The sequence below is a fragment of the Triturus cristatus genome, chromosome 5_2, assembly GCF_964204655.1.
Source record: "Triturus cristatus chromosome 5_2, aTriCri1.1, whole genome shotgun sequence".
NCBI classification, from domain to species: domain Eukaryota; kingdom Metazoa; phylum Chordata; class Amphibia; order Caudata; family Salamandridae; genus Triturus; species Triturus cristatus.
This window is the reverse complement of record NC_140588.1, coordinates 917,395,580-917,414,037: the sequence shown is the minus strand read 5'-3', so window position 1 is coordinate 917,414,037 and position 18,458 is coordinate 917,395,580.

Sequence of the window (18,458 nt, the reverse complement as noted above, 5' to 3'; positions counted from 1 at the left end):
AGTATAGACAGTCAAACACATGAAACATTCATCAGGCTGAAGAGTGAAGCTTGTAGCCAATACGAGATACAAGGGCAAGCTTTCTTAAAGGTACAGTGTCATGCACAATTTTTAACATATGCGTTTAACATGCATGTTTGTACATGGGGTCGACGACGTTTCGATCTATTCAACCAATACATAGATCATCATCAGGACTAGAGAGAATATAAGCCTGAATTTACAATTCCTGTAAGAATGGAAGTGGGAGAAAATAAGGGAAAAAGGAGAGGTACATTAAAACCTAAAAATATTGAGAAGAAACAATGATGCCAGTTGTCATGCACGACATGCCATACGTGAGGAAAAAACCAGAGAGGCTGGTTATTGAAGTGAAGGAATTGGTTTGTGAGAATCAACGGTGAATTTAACCGGCTGATCGAGGCAAGAACAACAAAACCGGACTGTGAACTGACAGGGAACGCGTGAACATGTGCAATAGGCTGTCAATAGTCCGTAGTTGAGCGTGTGGTGGACCGCAGGATGGTATAATTGTGCGGTGAACTAGTGCACGATTAAGCTAGCGAACAGTCACGGAGGAGTGAAGACTGAAGGTGAGCCGGTTAGCGTCGTGACAGGGAACGCAAGGAAGGCGGGAAACTAACCCATTTCGGAGACAAATGACTCCTAGAATTAATTCACACAATTCCAGATAAGGAAGTAGTTGCGCGGAACAACCGGCCAGGACAATTCCATGGAATGGCACAGCTGAAAACTAAGGACGGGACAAACTAAGAAACTACCATCATTTTATCACCTACTAACCCCTTTTTATCTGGCGTCAAAATATGGCGTCGGTATATTGACGATGTTTTTTTGATCTGGCACAATAGCACTGACTTACTGACCAATTTTCAGCACTGGCTCAACAACAATTGCTTAGGTCTTCAGTTTACACTCTCCACCGACTCCTCATCCATTCCCTTCCTTGATTTGTCCATATACCACTCTGACGGTGAGCTCCTCACCAAACTCTATAGGAAGCCCACCGAACGGAACACATTGCTTAGATATGAGAGTAATCACCCTAGGGCCTTGAGGGACTCTTTACCATACTCTCAATTTCTGCGCATTCGCCGCAATTGTTTTTCAAAAGAAAACTACTTTACCGAGGCCTCAGTCCTGTCTGAGAAACTTAAAGCTCGAGGTTACCCCAAGCGACTTGTTCGCAACGCTCAGAAACGGGCCTGGTATTGCCCTAGGGAAACACTGCTCACACCTAACCCCAAAAAAGAAACCAAAAGAATTGTATGTGTCACCAACTTTTCTGTCATCTCCAACCATGTGCGTAAATCTGTTCTGAAACATTGGCCCATACTGAATGCGGGCAGCCTCAATCTGGAAAGACCATTATTTGCCTTCCGTAAGAACCGCAATTTAAAAGACCACCTAGTGCGCGCTGCAATCCCCAAAAAAACATCTCCCACAACCCTTAATGCATATTGGGGGCTTACGCCACTGGTTGGTCACGCAAAATGTGGCAATTGTAATTTATGTGATCTTACAATAGAGGGCAAAACTTTCTCGTTTGGCGATACTGTCATTAACTCTAATGGTTTTTCGAACTGCAACACATGTAATGTGATTTATCTGATTCAGTGTCCATGCAAGAAGAACTATATTGGGCAGACTACCCAGAAGATTAAAACGAGGATCGGTCAACACCGCAGCAGGATTCGCTGCAATGTCCCTAACGCACCACTGGTTGAACATTTCAAACAGGCTAATCACCAGGACAATGAGATTAAATGGACTGTTCTACGAACCATCAAGCTGCCACCAAGAGGTGGCGATCTGGCACAAATCCTTAATAAAGAAGAGCTGAAATTTATTATTCAACTTGACACAATTCGCAATGGTCTAAACAGGAATGAAGATTGGCTGTCTCTCATTTAGACCTTTCTGTAATTTTTCTGAAATTTTCTGTGACTTAATCATTGTTTCTTGCCCTAACAATTGTATAATTGTCGGCATTGTTCTAACTCAACCTTGATCTGCTTCTTTCTAATTACTTTTTTCGCTTCCAAATCACTAAACACTGACCCAACATGTCCGCTGTTTACTCACTCGCGCAATTCCGTCCCAGCACACCCTACACTTCCTGTCACATGACCTTGTCACGTGTCTCCTGTGGCTGTCTTAACCACTTAGCAGAGCCAGTCACCGCCAACTTGCGATCGTGCAGTTCCCCCTGATGCTGGTAAGTGCTCTAGCGGCGCGCTCCCTCTCCACGACCCTGCTCCCTCCACCTCTAATTCCCGCGCTACGGTTTTCCACAGGCGGACCTTGGATTCTCAAGCCGCTACGCTGGGTAGCTGGTCATTCCCTTAATTCCCTCCACACGCTGCGGCAATCAAGTGGTGAGTCCCACTGCCCTTATTCCGCCCTTCCCCCTATTGGTTGATCCTTCTTAATTTGTCCCGTCCTTAGTTTTCAGCTGTGCCATTCCATGGAATTGTCCTGGCCGGTTGTTCCGCGCAACTACTTCCTTATCTGGAATTGTGTGAATTAATTCTAGGAGTCATTTGTCTCCGAAATGGGTTAGTTTCCCGCCTTCCTTGCGTTCCCTGTCACGACGCTAACCGGCTCACCTTCAGTCTTCACGCCTCCGTGACTGTTCACTAGCTTAATCGTGCACTAGTTCACCGCACAATTATACCATCCTGCGGTCCACCACACGCTCAACTACAGACTATTGACAGCCTATTGCACATGTTCACGCGTTCCCTGTCAGTTCACAGTCCGGTTTTGTTGTTCTTGCCTCGATCAGCCGGTTAAATTCACCGTTGATTCTCACAAACCAATTCCTTCGCTTCAATAACCAGCCTCTCTGGTTTTTTCCTCACGTATGGCATGTCGTGCATGACAACTGGCATCATTGTTTCGTCTCAATATTTTTAGGTTTTAATGTACCTCTCCTTTTTCCCTTATTTTCTCCCACTTCCATTCTTACAGGAATTGTAAATTCAGGCTTATATTCTCTCTAGTCCTGATGATGATCTATGTATTGGTTGAATAGATCGAAACGTCGTCGACCCCATGTACAAACATGCATGTTAAACGCATATGTTAAAAATTGTGCATGACACTGTACCTTTAAGAAAGCTTGCCCTTGTATCTCGTATTGGCTACAAGCTTCACTCTTCAGCCTGATGAATGTTTCATGTGTTTGACTGTCTGTACTTTTTGTTTAGTGTGTAAGGACACAGGACTGTGTCCCACTCTACATTCTAACGTATGTCAAAAATTAATTCTATCGATCATTAAAACTTCAATGTCCGGCTGGGCATTGTACAAATGATATAGAGCCGATTCTGGTCTATATTTATCGTATATTGTATTGCTTTTGAAGGACCTCCTGTTTTTCAAACTGCTGAAAGAAGAAGCCAGAGTCCCAACAACAAAGTGCTCCTCACTGAAAATAACTGGACTGGGATTATGCAAAGGCCCCCCTGGCCTGTAAAGACAAAAGAAACTTGGTATACATGTAGGAGCCCTGCTCCTAAGAAATCAGATCCTGATTGAACCACAAAGGAACTCTGCCTGACTAGAAGGACCTGGAAGAAGCTGAAGGAGGAGTAACTTTCCCTGACCTGGGGGATTGGCCTGCAGTTGGTGCCTTGCAGAGAAAGGAGAGGAAAAGACTAAAAGAGACATTGCACTTTGTTTTTCAACTATCTCCAAGGGCTTGGAAGAAGAGCTTGCCCCCTGAACTGAGTCCCAGGACCATTGGACTCATCTGCCTTCAAAACTTGAGTTGCCTGGATGATCTGTGCTTGTTTCCCGCTGGATTTGGCCCCAGTACGCCTCGTACACCATCCGTGTCTTTGCCGCCCGGCACCTTGCGTCTACGCTGATCCAAAAGCGTTAGTACGTGCCGTATCCCTCCCGGCTGCATTGCACCTAACCTTCCCCGCCGATTCGAGACGTACATCACTGGCTGCCGAACCATGTACGCCGGACCCAAGTTCCATCGTCCCGCAGGTACGGTCCGTCGCTGCCAACGTACTGTACCGTGCCGTACTCAGAGCCGAGAAGCCGCAGTACGCTGATCCTCCCCGGAAGCTGTATGGCGCCGAGAAGTGTCGCCGCCCATCCGCACCGAAGGTACGGCTCGAACGCCGAATGCCACGGTCTCTGCAAGCTGATCCGGGCCATCCGCACGTATCCCTGAAGCTCGCGTACCAACACCGCGTCCCGACGCCGCGACCCGACCTGCACCTGAATACGCTGCCGAACTACGACCTGGACCCATCAACTTGTCCCGCACTGTCCGTCGCGGAACCCACGAATTTAAGGTACTTTGTTCTGTTTGACTCGTACTTTCTTTGTTTTTAATGCGGACGAGTCGCACACCCAGGTACGAACCGTACAAAGCCTGAAAAGAAGCAGAATTGAGTAAAAGAAGCCTATTTTTGCATTTTAAGCCTTTTTACAAGAACATTGAACTTTAAAATAATACTGTGGTCATTTTAATCGTTATTCTGGTCTTGTGCTAAGCCTTATATAAAGAAAACTATTTTATACAACCTTGACTGGTGTCCATTTGTGGTGTGTCATTGCATTACTGTATGTGTTCACAAATGCTTAACCTATGACGCCCTGAGACAAGTCTTGACTGCTTGCGCCACACTACTTAAAGGGTGAGCAGGGGTTATTTGAAAGGGTGATCCCCTTATCCTGACTTAGAATTGAGAGTCCCTGCTTGTCGCAAGTGCATACCTGTGCCAACTAGAGACCCCCATTTCTAACAGGTTCCCTTCAAAAATAATATCTCCCATTTCTTTATTATATTCAGGTCCTAGAGCTTCTATTTTTGTTAATGGCAAAATCTCTGACTACTTTCCTCTTTATAGGGGAGTACGTCAAGGCTGTCCTTTGTCTCCTCTTTTATTTATAGTAGCATTAGAACCTTTTTTAACAAAAATTAGGCAAGATACTCAATTTACTGGCTTACAGCTTGGCACATCCCATGTCAAAATGTCTGTGTATGCGGATGACATTCTTCTATACTGTTCCAACCCCTCCTCATCTATTCCTTCTTTTCTTTCCCAAGTTGATAATTTCTCTAAAATATCCGGCTATCGCCTTAACTCGGACAAATGTGAAATTCTTCCTTTTAATGTACTTTGCCTCAAACACGACTTCCATGCTACTGTTTTTTCATGGCAGCCCTCTAAGATAAAATACTTGGGGCTTTGGTTTTCCTCAAACATCCCAGATACACTAAAGCTGAACTTTGACTCTATTCTTAGAACTCTAACCGACTCCATTGATCGCTGGTATCCTCTTTTTCTTTCTTGGTGGAGACGTTTAGATTCCATCAAGATGATGCTTTCTCCTTTAGTTTTGTACATTCTTTCCATGATACCTGTACATATTCCCGGGTTTTATTTTAAGAAAATTGATTCTCTTTTAACAAGATTCCTCTGGAAAAACAAGTCTCCCCGGATAGCTCTATCTACTTTGAAAGCAGATAAAACATCTGGTGGGCTTAAGTTCCCTGACTTCAAGTGATATCATTATGCGTTTTCTCTAAAACAATCTTCTCGTTGGCTTTCCCCCGATAATTGTATTCATCCTCCTATTTGGATACCTCTAGAGATTAACTTTGTCTCTCCTTTTAACTTTCAAGAAACACTTACTTTTACTAAAAATATCTCCTCCTTTCGACATCCGGTTATTTCCCACACACGTAAAATACTCTACTCTCTTTTACCCTCCTCATATCCTTCCTCTTCGTCATTAGATCAACAGCCCATTTGGCATAATAATTTATTACGAATTAAGAATCAGGCGTTTTATTGGAGATCCTGGAGACTCAATGGATTACTTTAGATTTTGCAACTTTTACTTAATGATACCCCTTTATCTTTTTCTGCTCTCCAAATAAAATGTTCCTTACCTTCTTCTTGTAAAGCTCAATATGACCTACTACTCCCCGCCCTTTCCCGATATCTTCTCACTTTACCGCCGACTTCTTCTCCTTCTTCCAGATGTTCTACTATCTTTCCTTTATTATCCACTTCTCCTTCAGCCTCCTGTTTATATAAGTATCTATTTTTTTCCTCTGACAGGAACAAAACGACGGCTGAACTGGCTTGGGAAAAAGACTTAATAGATTGTTGGCAAATACTGCTCTGGGATAGGTTATGGCTTAAAATTCACAAAACTTCTAGAGCTGCTAATACTTCTCAAACCCTTTATTTTGTTTATCAACGTCTTTTATTTACCCCTGCAAAATTAGCCTCTTTTTCTACAAATTTTCCCCCACCTGCTGGTCTTGTTCCTGTACTCATGCTGATTTAAAACACATGGGGCCCGATTCACAGAACTAACTTAAGACAAAATCCTAAACTTACTACCATTTTGGTATTCACAGAAGGCACTTACTCATTTTGGTATTCACAGAAGGCACTTACTCATTTCGGTATTCACAGAAGGTAGGAGTCCTAACTTTAGGACTCCTAAATGCCTTCTGTGAATACCGAAAGTCTTAAAATTAGGATTTTTCGCAGTTTAGTAATAGTATAGTTAGGACTCCTAACTTTAGGACTCCTAAATGCCTTCTGTGAATACCGAAATTCTTAAAATTAGGATTTTTCTCAATGTAGTAGTCCTAAGTTTAGACTTAGGACTACTAAATTGAGAAAAATCCTAATTTTAAGAATTTCGGTATTCGCAGAAGGCATTTAGGAGTCCTAAAGTTAGGAGTCCTAACTATACTACTACTTAACTGAGCAAAATCCTAATTTTAAGGCTTTCGGTAGTCACAGAAGGCATTTAGGAGTCCTAAAGTTAGGAGTCCTAAACTTAGGACTACTAAATTGAGAAAAATCCTAATTTTAAGAATTTCGGTATTCACAGAAGGCATTTAGGAGTCCTAAAGTTAGGAGTCCTAACTATACTACTACTAAAATGAGAAAAATCCTAAAGTTAGGACTCCTAACTTCTGTGAATACAGAAATGAGTAAGTGCCTTCTGTGAATACCAAAATGAGTAAGTGCCTTCTGTGAATACCAAAATGGTAGTAAGTTTAGGATTTTTTCTGAAGTTAGTTCTGTGAATCGGGCCCATGCTCTTTGAATGTCTTCCCATTTCTCACTTTTGGAAATTAGTATGGTCCCAAATTAATAAAATATTTCACACTAATATATCATTCTCCCTCGCTAACCTTTTCTTAGGCTCCTTGTCACCTTTCTGGCCTCAGACTCCTTCTAACTTTAAACTAATAGATTTATTATTAGCAGTCGCCTTTCATTTAATAACTTCCAATTGGAAACAAGCAGATAAAGTTACTTTTAGAGCATGGAGGAATGCTGTCTGTTTTCATCACAGACTTGACGCTAACCATGTCTCTCCCGTTTCTTTATCCATTAAATGGGATCTTTTATGGCTCCCTCTCTCTACATATTCAACATGAATTGCCTCGACTGCTACTTCTCAAGTTAATACATCCGACGAAGTTCGGAAACCGCCATAATTCCTTTGTTGTAAACTATGATCCTGTTCTATGCTCCTTTTTGTTACATTTCCTGCCCTGGTATGATTTTATTCTTATCTTTGAATTGCTCTTTATGCTTACAGTGACTATTTTCCTTGTGTTATCTTCTATTTTTACAGTTATAATATTTTAATGCAATCTCCTTTTCCTGTTTTCCTCCCCTCCCTACATCCTCCCCCTCATTTTCCCTTCATTATACATGTAACAAATTATCTGCTATGATTGTATTCTAGATGTATTGTTTTTTCTCTTTTAGTTATGTAGCAAATTTTTTCTCTTTGCTTAATTAACTCAAACGTTAAAAAAAAAAAGAAGGTATAAGTGATGGTTTAAGGGATTGAAAAAGAAGAAGATTTAATAGGAAGGTCTCAAAGAAGGTGCATGAAGATGTTTCTATTCCCCCCCATCGAATGGCAGAGGCAATGCGTGCTCTATGCTTAACATATGCTTATGACCAATTCAGAAACATACATCTCTGCCTTTTTGTGCTTACCGTAGACTTTCATTTTGGCCATGATTACTATCCCTCCCGGGAATCTGGTCTTTTGTAGAAGACTGGTCAGGTGCCAAATAGGTGTTTTCATCTTTTTCCCCCTAGTGGAGGACTGGATGTTACAAGTAGAGTGGGCCATTTGCTTGACCTGTAATGAAATTTCGCTATAGGCAGATGCAATGCAGACAAGGGTGAATGCTGAGACAGTGTGACCGATTATCGGAAACAAAAATATAATGGGGCAAAAAATTGTGTCAAGAATGTCGAGGACAAAAATATTGTGATGGGAAGTTTATCTAGGTAAGCAAAGTTTTACTATATTTAATTACACTAAATTATTAAAAATAGTTTGAAAATAAGTAAATAAAAATACATATTCAAAAATGTATAAATTCATAAATAATTCTTATTTAATTCTAGGATATTTAATAACCTAGTTTGAATTTAATTGAGTTTTAAAAAATATTTATAGTTACATCATTTTTCAATTCAGAACAGGCTAATAAATATTTTATATTATAATTTTAAAATGCCAGAATAATTTTGACGGTTCCATCAGGACTGCCACAACATTGCTCAAAGTTAGAAAAGAGTTGAAGACACACCTCCTTAGAGAACGTAACATCACAATCCGTTAACTGTCCACAACCCATCTACCCCTATGACTTGTCTTCATGCAACACATACATTCATTGGGCCTGATTCACGAAGGTAATCATATGTACTAAAGTGAGTGTGGAGTCTCCCAACTTGTGACAAAGTCTCCGCACTTTGGGACAGAAATTCTACCTGGCATACTGTCTGCAGTGCACCCTGCAGAGATTCTGGATTCTGCCCTGAGTGCGGAAATTCTGCCACAAGTCCAAAGACTCTGTACTCATAACTTTACTACATGTAAGTACCTTTGTGAATCACCCCCACTGGTTTTAGTATAAATATTGTTTTTTTAATCTAATTTTGTATTTTGTAGACTATGGTTAAGATTGGAATGTGAATGTTAAAAGTAACACTCCCCAAAGTCCAACATTTTCCTCAATGTGGTTACATTGGGAATGGGAATAGTACATCTAACCCCCCTCTCTGAAGTCCACATTTTCCACAATGTGGTTTAGTTTGAAATGGAACTAATAAATCTAGATTCCCCCACCCTCAAGTTCCAACATTTTTCCCAATGTGGTTATGTTTGGAGTGCGAATATTCTGACACCCCCCACGTATCCAACATTTTCTGAAATACGAATACATTTTGAGTGGGAATATTAAATCTGACCCTCCCCCCCCCCCAAAAACAAAAAAGCCAAATCCAACACTTTCCATACCGTTTTTCTAGGATTTTGGCATAATATAAAAAAGCTGTTACAATTTTTTCACATTTCTTATTTGTAAACATATTTTTAAATAAAAAATAACAGTTCATTGTTACTAATTTTACTGAACTTGACACAAGTTTTGTTATTAAGTACAATTTTTTTAAGTGTGCAAATATTAAAGATCTACATTTTTTCTATAGTTTCTATAGACAGTTACATGTGTATTGTTGTTACCATGTGCATCAGAACATTTTAACTTTTTTCAATTTATGTTTTAATTTTTAATACTTTTAATATACTAAAAAGAATTATAATAAATTATTTTTTATCTTTTAATAGTATTTTATTGAATACATTTGCATTTTTATAAGACAATATTTGATTTCAGGAGATATGTAGAGCCCTTTTTGTCACCTGTGAAGATATCCAGGAGCTGGAAGGGTCCAGTTGATTAGATAAATAACCAGACCTTCAGGGACTTTCAGAGCTCTGGAAGAGATGGGAAGGTCCATAGATGAAAGGGTAGCTTGTTCCATGTCTCTGCTGCTAAGTAGGAGAAGGAGCAACCTCCACATCTGCTACATTGGATGTGGGGCTGAGGGTTAGAGAAAGGGATGCATATTAGAGTTGTCTGGTGGGCTTCTAGAAGTTCAGTCAGTGGTTCAAGTAGGTGGGTCTGCAGTTGTGCAAGGCCTTGTATGATTGGGTCAGGAGTTTAAATTGGCACCTTTTCAGTAGATGGAGCCAGTGGAGTTCCCTGAGGTAGCGGGTGATATGGGTTCATCTAAGGAGATCCAGGGTGAATATGGCTGCACGTTCTGGTATGGAATTATATATTCTGTATGGATGACATATTACATTTTTCACACATCCTACAGATTTTTTATAAAAGGAAAACATTATTTGCTTTTATTTATTTCATTAATTTGTATAGTAAGACATAATGTTTTTTTATTTCAATCCTCATCCATTGTTTTTTACCATTTATTTTGTAGTCTGTTGTCACCATTTGTGGATGCCAGTGACTCTGCAGGCGAGTGGTTCCTTGTTGCTATTCTACAATAAATATAAGTTAAAATGTATTCTATTTTCTATAATTAATATATCTTGAGGGAGCTGGTATATTATTAGTTAGTGTAGTGTCTATCCTAACCTATCTTTCTTAGGTTATTGTTATTGTGAGCTTTTTCTCATAGTTGTTTGACATTTGTGTAGACCTTAATCTGATTTATTCTATATGTATTTTTAATTTTAGATAGTATTTTATATTTTATCAGTTTCGGGCATTTTCATCTGTTTTTTAGTTTTTGCTTTGGTTATAAGTGTTTTGAAGTATATTTGTTTCTGTGCTTTGTTTTATAGAAGCTCAAATTCCACTATGTTAGAATGGGAATGGTACAACTGCTGATTTACCACATATGTTGTTTTATATGGCACAGAGCCGACAAGGCTGACTTAACGAAAAATGTGTGAAGCATTTAGTCACACCAAAGCAGGAAAATCAGTCAAAATGACAAGACAATAACAATCCCACAATCGTTTATAAAAAGGGAAAACCTAAGAAGCAAAAGGCATCAAAAAACAATACAATAAGGGGCTCCAGAGTCATGAATTTTTAAAGATCTAAATAGAAGAAGTCCCAGAAAGCTAAAACTGTAGACAATGGTAGCATTAGACCTTGACCTAGGCATGATTTTAGGGAGACTGTGATGGAGAGAAGGTCATATACACCCAGTAGATAGGCACTACTAGGGCCTGGGAGTAGAGACATTTTAAAAAGTTTATACGACCCAGTCGGAAAAGGGACTTTGTTACTTTTATGTGGAAAAAGTCTTCTCCACACAGCTCCAACCTGAAATTCAATACAATGCCATGGAACTGCCAGTGCATAATTTCTGAAGTCGTCCCCTTGAATCTCTGGAGCAAAAGTATTGAAAAAGTTCCCAAACAACTACATGAGTACACTTGAGACCTCAGGAGGAACACTTAAATACTCTCAGGGTGTCAGGCAGACGGCAACAGCAAACTTCAGACGAGGTCCAGGTGCCACTCATCAGCTAGGATACTTCACAAGAATTTTCTCTTCTAATTTTTTATGTTCCTGGAGCCACCCAGGGAATGAGCTTTATGATCCTTGAAGATCCTTTCAGTCTTGTAATTCATGTAGATTGGAGTCTACCCTCCTCAGGTCCTACTAATAGGTCTCAGATGCCAAGTGCAGCAGGTTCAATCCACCGGGTATACTCTGGCAAGTCCACCAAGGCTCTGAGGCAGCTGGGTGATGGTCCAATTTTGTATGATTCTCCAACTTGTAGGTGGGGGCATCCTATGACACTTCTAGTTCCTATCTGACCAGCAGTATAAAGGTTCCCAGGCCCCATCTTACTTAACTTTGCAGTATTTCCTGTTTGCTTTACTGAAAACAGGCCCAATATATCATGCGTCAAGGTATTTCCAACATGGGGAAAGTCTTTGGCAACATTAAACTTGGGCTCTGAGGGCTGAGGGTTGCGGTTATGTGTGGGGTGTGTACTAGAGTTAACCTTTTCTCCACCCACAGCTAACACTAAATTCTCATTTGAAGAAGAAATTATACTTACAAAGAACCCTTAGACAGAAGTCTGGTATGACAAAGTCAAGTTCCGAAAAAACCAGCCAGGGGAGACACAACCATTGTCCCAGCATTCTATTTGCTCCCTTTGAAGAGCATAAAAAATGTACATGCTCTTCAAGCCGGACTATCTTACAAGGAGGGGCAAAGTCCCTACTTTGCATATTCTAGCGAGCTCAGAGGAGTCATCTCTGCCCATTCATTTCAACCTATTTTATGTTGCTTGATGGAATTTCACACCTCATTCAAAGTTGAGCACTGGCTCGGAGTAGCTGGAGAGCTAATGTAAATTAGTATACTGCAAGCTCAGGTAGGCAGAAGGTAACTTTCTAAAAGTCAATCTTCCTAATATATCCTAGTGTTTAACTTTTAAATACCAGGTAGCCTACGTTATGGGCTACAATGCCTTCATGGGTGTAACTTACTAATATTTAAAAAGTGTGGTCTTTACTTTTCAAAAAGAGCTATTTTAACAGGTTGCACTTCAGGTTTAAGCTGCAGCAGTCAGACAACAATGCCAGCCCTGAAGTCATGTTTCAATGAGTACACTAGTGGATCACACAATAAATACTGAAGTCCACAGGTTACATTTAACATTTCATGGCATGGGTGTGGTTCCTACACCATGTACTAGAGTACATGGTGAGTACATGGAGAGTTAAATACACTAATCAGGAATTAGTCACTTTCTACATGTTTTTGGGGCCAGGGCACATACACTGGGCACTAGACAGCAGTATTTCTGTATTCAGAGTCTAAAAAACAGCAATACAATTTAACAAAAAAATTGGGATGACAAAACAGAAAGGGGCATTTTCTCACAATCCCAAAGTCATTGAATCCAATTGTAGATCCTTGAATACTGCTGTTGCCTATCATTCAAATGGAGCATCATGTCATAGCAATTAGTGTGCCCACATGTATATATGACTGGCTGTGCTTATGATGGGGGTGTCACAAGAGGGCAACACACATGTTTCAGCCACAATCTTGGGCAGCATGGATTGTGTCACACCAGTGGAGATGATGGCAATTATGCTGAGCAAGTGGTGGGAGGGGCAACCAATAATGCCTAGGACCAGAGGTAGACCGGAGTGGGGGGCAAACACCTGTGACAAGCCATAACAGCAAATATAAACAAGGCAGGTTAAGGATTCTTCTTAGTAAGTAAGTTGACTGAAAGAATAACGTCAGTATAATGTGCACATTTCAAAAATCTAAATGTTTGATCTGAATACTATCCAAAATATTTTTCTGTATCTAATAAGGTTTTGAAAACTAGTGACGTGCCACTGTAGATTCCTTACTCTTGGAGCAAAAGCCCGGCTGCAGCAACTAGGGGCCAGATATTGAAAGCTTAACACATTGAAACATATTCTCAAAATAGTTTGTGACTTTTAAATAGGCCTTCTTTTATTTGTCAACTTCTTATTTTAAATTGCTTTTTTAATTTCTTAGTTTTTGGTTAGTAATTACCAATTCATGAATTGTAGGTACTAAACATTTGTGCATGGTAATGATTGCAACATTGCATTTGCTTATGCAAATTGACACCAAATTCAACCAGATGGTAACAAGGAAAGAGGTATAAACAGTCACTCAACTGAATTACAATCTTTCACAATAGCTGCACCTAATGTTATGGTGAGACAGACGCACATTCTATGAGTTCAGCAAAGGAGAAGAGAAGATTTTTCATCAGAGTGTTATTTTGTTTGAACAAACAGATGAGGAGGTGTATAGTGGGTATAGGTTTAGTAAGGAGGTGTTTTTAAGTGTCATTTTTGATCTGCGCCTTTTGCACGAAGGTCCACCCAGCGTAGTGTGATTTTTTAACACATATTATGGTGTTATATTGCCTTCATCTCCTTCCATCTGGAAGTTATCAGAGCACAGTAGGAATTGCAGGGGGCATGTGACAGAGTGCTCTTCAGAGAACATTGCACAACTTTCTAGATGCTATGGTTGGTAAATTAAATGAGCATGTTTGTTTTCCAAAAATTCCAGATGAATTATAAGTCATGTAGATGACTTTTTTTCTAATAAAAAAATCCCAATTGCAAAAGGTTAAGTCAGTTGTTTACATATCTCATTTGTGCACCAGTAGAATCAGAATATATTCATTAAAATATAAAATGCCACCACCCCCTAAATATCCAGGTGGTGTGTAAAGCTTCATGCTTTATGACTGATATTGCAGCATTGTTTCCACCAAGCACCCATGGTTCCTTTCTTTTAAAACACTATACATTGTATAACTGACTTGCTCCAGGAAAGTTTGGAGATGGATAGCTGCTTGTAAAGGATGCATTTAATGGTTAATTTAAAATAATGATTTTGTGTAAAGTAATATACATTCATGTTTCTTAAGGTGCATATTCCTTGTGAACTTAGATTCGTAGGCTATATTTTCATCCAAAATCGCCTGAAGAGAAAAGGTACAATAATGCACACAAGCAAACAAGATCAATTATAGAAAGGACATTTTGAATACTGAAAGAGAGGTTTTCCTGTCTTCATATGTCTGGTGGTGCATTGGAGTGTGACCCTGCAACGTGTTATAGAATTATTGCTACATATTCCATGCTACACAACATTGCAGTTAGAAGGAGCATGCCTTCACAAATAGTCTCAGGTGATTCTGACAACAAGGATCAACACATTGTTAGAACTCCACTCTCGTCAATGCAGAATTGATGTGAGCAACACATATTTTTCAGGTAATCAAAAACCCTCACATTATTTCTTCTTCCAATAATATTTGTTTTTAATATTTATTTTAATTACATTGTTTTTCATTTAACAATAACAACTATATGCCATTTCCTTGGCTACATAATGACACTTTAGAACTGTATGTCCTTCAATTTGTTTTCAGAATAATGTAATCATTAGGATCAAGTAGCTGCAAGTTCATTTTTCAACTGGATGTGATGTTAAACTAGATTCTCCATGTGGAGTTTCACTCTTAGATATTCTAGTGGGACAGGTACAACAGAGGAACTACTAATACACAAACCTACTTCACTTTCTTGTTGGCCAGTATTGAATTTATTAGACACATGAGATGCGAGTATTTCTTCAAGGGTAGGACTTTTGTGCCAAAACTTTGCCTACATCACTGCTCTGACCTATCATTTCTACTTGTAAATTAGAGGTGCATCTACACACTGTTGAAGATGCCAACCTTTCTTCTGATTGACTTAATGCCTCTAAGCACATATAATAATGTCTTTGTCTACACCTAATTGCCCCTGCCTCAGATATTATTGCGTAACATAAATCCCTCACTGCTTGACTAATATCTGCCATACCAGATCAGAAACAGTTTTGTTCATTTTTGTAATCCTTCGACTAATTTCACAAATTGTCCTATTTTGTATTTTCTAAACTGTTAAAATCAAAGTCTCAACAAAATGAAATTTGGGTGTGCTTTGAGTCCCTACTGTTTTCTACTCATGCTGATCTGCCTGCATACTGGTCCTGCCCATTCTGTCAACATTAAACGTATTTGTCATACCCCCTACAAGTTCACTATTAGTTAGCAACACAGTGTCCATTTCGTCCATTTGTTCATCAATTCTGGTGGTGAATGAAGTTTCTAGATGTTCTATGTTGGATATTTCGTTTTACTGTTTCTGTCTGTCTGATCTCTGGAGGTCTTTTTGTTTGGGGACATATGATATTTCTAAATATTGTGCTGTTTCTTTTTAAAGGTCATATACCTATATATTTAATAGATTAGGAATCTGAATTGCAATATATTTCTGAGCTACAATTTTTAAAGAAAATGTTTTTTTTTCCAAACATCTGCAAATGTTTTTGTTTGACATAATCTACAGAAAAAATCATGGACTTCATTACCCATTGATTCTGTGTTGAATGCTTTTGTAAAACCTAATATTGATTTTTGTTTGGACTTCTTCTAATAAAAATATTTTTGCAATTAGTTATGTCATTACTATATTTAAATGTAAAATGTTACAAATCAAAGGTTTTTAAAATATAAATACCTTAAGTGTTCTCCCTTGGTGCAGAAGAAACCCCTGATATTGCTTCCGTTTGATGAGCTGTCTCTAATTATTTCTCCAAAGGTCATAGTATTTCCTCTGATCTGAGTTCTCCACCTGCTATAGCTGCCTCCTGTCTCCAGGTGGATTTTTTTCTTTTGTTCTTGACCTAAGGTTGTACCATCTTTACCGAATCTTTTACACACTTCTATTTGTTACCCCAACAGCATTTATACTGATTTAAATCATTCTCCATATCTGCTTTTTTTGTAGACTCTGGGACTATAAGGGAGGACTTGCCAAACAAACTTCCTTTGTCCCCAACACACCACTCAACAAGGAGTACACTGTACCATTAAAATATCTCTTTCTACTGACTTCCTACTGTGTCTCCTGTGAGGACACTTTCTCTTCGTTAGTGTATTTTGGATGGTATACAGAGATCCGCTCCTCTCACAGGCTCAGAATGAATGATTCAAAAACAGTTCCTGAATCTGTGATATCATAATTTGCAGACACTGCGTCTTTCCCATATTCCGAACACTGAGTCGCTGTTTGCGATTACACAGCGATTCATAAAAATAATTTATTTTAGAAATGCAAAAACATACTCTTGTACATCAAACTCTAAATATCTTATTTGCCTAGCGGTGGAACTCTGAAACATGAGGAAATAATACTCATAATTCTAAGGAAGTCTTCCCCTGTTGCTAGTCTTATGAACGTCTTGTGGCATACTGGAGCCTGTTAACTCCATTTGTATGTTTTGTCTACTGCACACTTTGTAGATGCAAGACCTCATTCTTAACAAAACCTACAATCTTCTGCTGTAAAAGACTTGCACACCCAGGATGTTCAGAGGAGTCTTCTCCCCGTCCAGTATATACAGGTTGACACGGTGCATGGATCATGACATGTTCTTACTCAAGTTAACTAGGGAATGTGTGAGGGTTACAGTCAATGCTTCACAAACTTTGTGTTGATACCAGAAAGGACTTTATTGATGGGGAGTTCACTATGAGCAAGGTTACTACTTTTTATTTTGATTGCAGGAGTATTTGATATTAGAGCATTGAGTGTTTTGCTTTTTTACCTTTGCATTTTTGGGAGTTCTATTGAGATACTGCTACATTGTGGACTGCTTTCCTGTTCTACATAGGTGAATAATAAACTATTCTGATGACCAATCAAGTCTAGCACTAAGTGTAAAGTTTTGTTCCACCAGGTTTCCTTTAGGAATGTAACATCTAGAAGATGCAAAGATTAGATTTGCAATCTTCATGCTATGATTAACTGCTCATCTGTAGTTGTGGAAGAGGCATTTGAGAGAGGAGTATGTAGCACTGTTAGTGGGAGCCACTAGTATTCTTACATTGATTAGGTAGGCTTGGTGATAATTACTTTGATTAGGTTTGCTTGGTGAATACCTTCTCCAGTGCATTATGTTTGACTGTTTCTTACACCCTCAAAGTAGGGATGTTCTGGCCCCGTTGAGGTTCATTATTCAAATATTGCATTTTAGCCATATACTTCAAAAACTCCTGGTCAAAGTTGCCACAGCTCTAATAGGTTGAGATTGTCTATTGCTGGAAGGTCACGATGAAATGTGGGGTTTCAGTGATGATTCAGTATGTTCTATAATGAGGTCACATTGTGTTTGTGTGTGTGATACTTATATATAGTGATCTCACTTTCCTAAGGAGGGTGAAAAGTTTGAAGAAATAACTTTTTGAATCATGGATAGGCATGAGCATGGTTTTGGGTAGAGATAGGCGATAAACTCCGCTACTCTGGCAGAGTTTGTTCTTGTGCACAGCTTGCCAACATTAAGTTGGTGAGTGTGAGTGAGAAAATCAAGTCCTAGACTGCTTCCTGGTAAGATTTCTCAACGAGGGCAGTCGCAGCAGGTTGCTACCACTTCTGTGCTTCCCCACATGGTGAGAAAGCTGCCGCTTGAGTAGAACATCTACTCAAGCAGCAGAAAGAAGCAGCATCCCCTGGTGTGCTGCGTGGTGCAGTTGGTGCTGATTGTAGAGCACAGGCAAAACTCCTGGTGCTAAAAAGAAGGGCAAGCAGTGCAACATACCACAAATTTGCAGCGCACAGAACTCCACTGGATATCGCTGAGTTTTTGGGTAACTCCGCAAAACTCCACAGAGTGAAACTCTGTGAGTTCTGCCTACCACTAATCTTAAACCCCTTCTTAATTTTGCAGGTGGTGTAGCCATTCTCTATGGCAGTCCCTCTGAATGGGAATGTTGTGGTGATCTTCATCCAAGGGGAGAGATCCTCTATATTGCATTCAAGGGTGGGACTGAATATGTTTCAGGGCACAAGAATTGTGGATTGGGGATCAAGGGCCAGATGTATGACCTGCGAAAATAGCAACTCGCTATTTGTGACACGTTGCGACTCGCAAATAGCGAGGTGCTAGTTGGTACCTACAAACGGTAAAGAAAACGTGGTTCGAGTCGGTATTGACTTTCAATCCT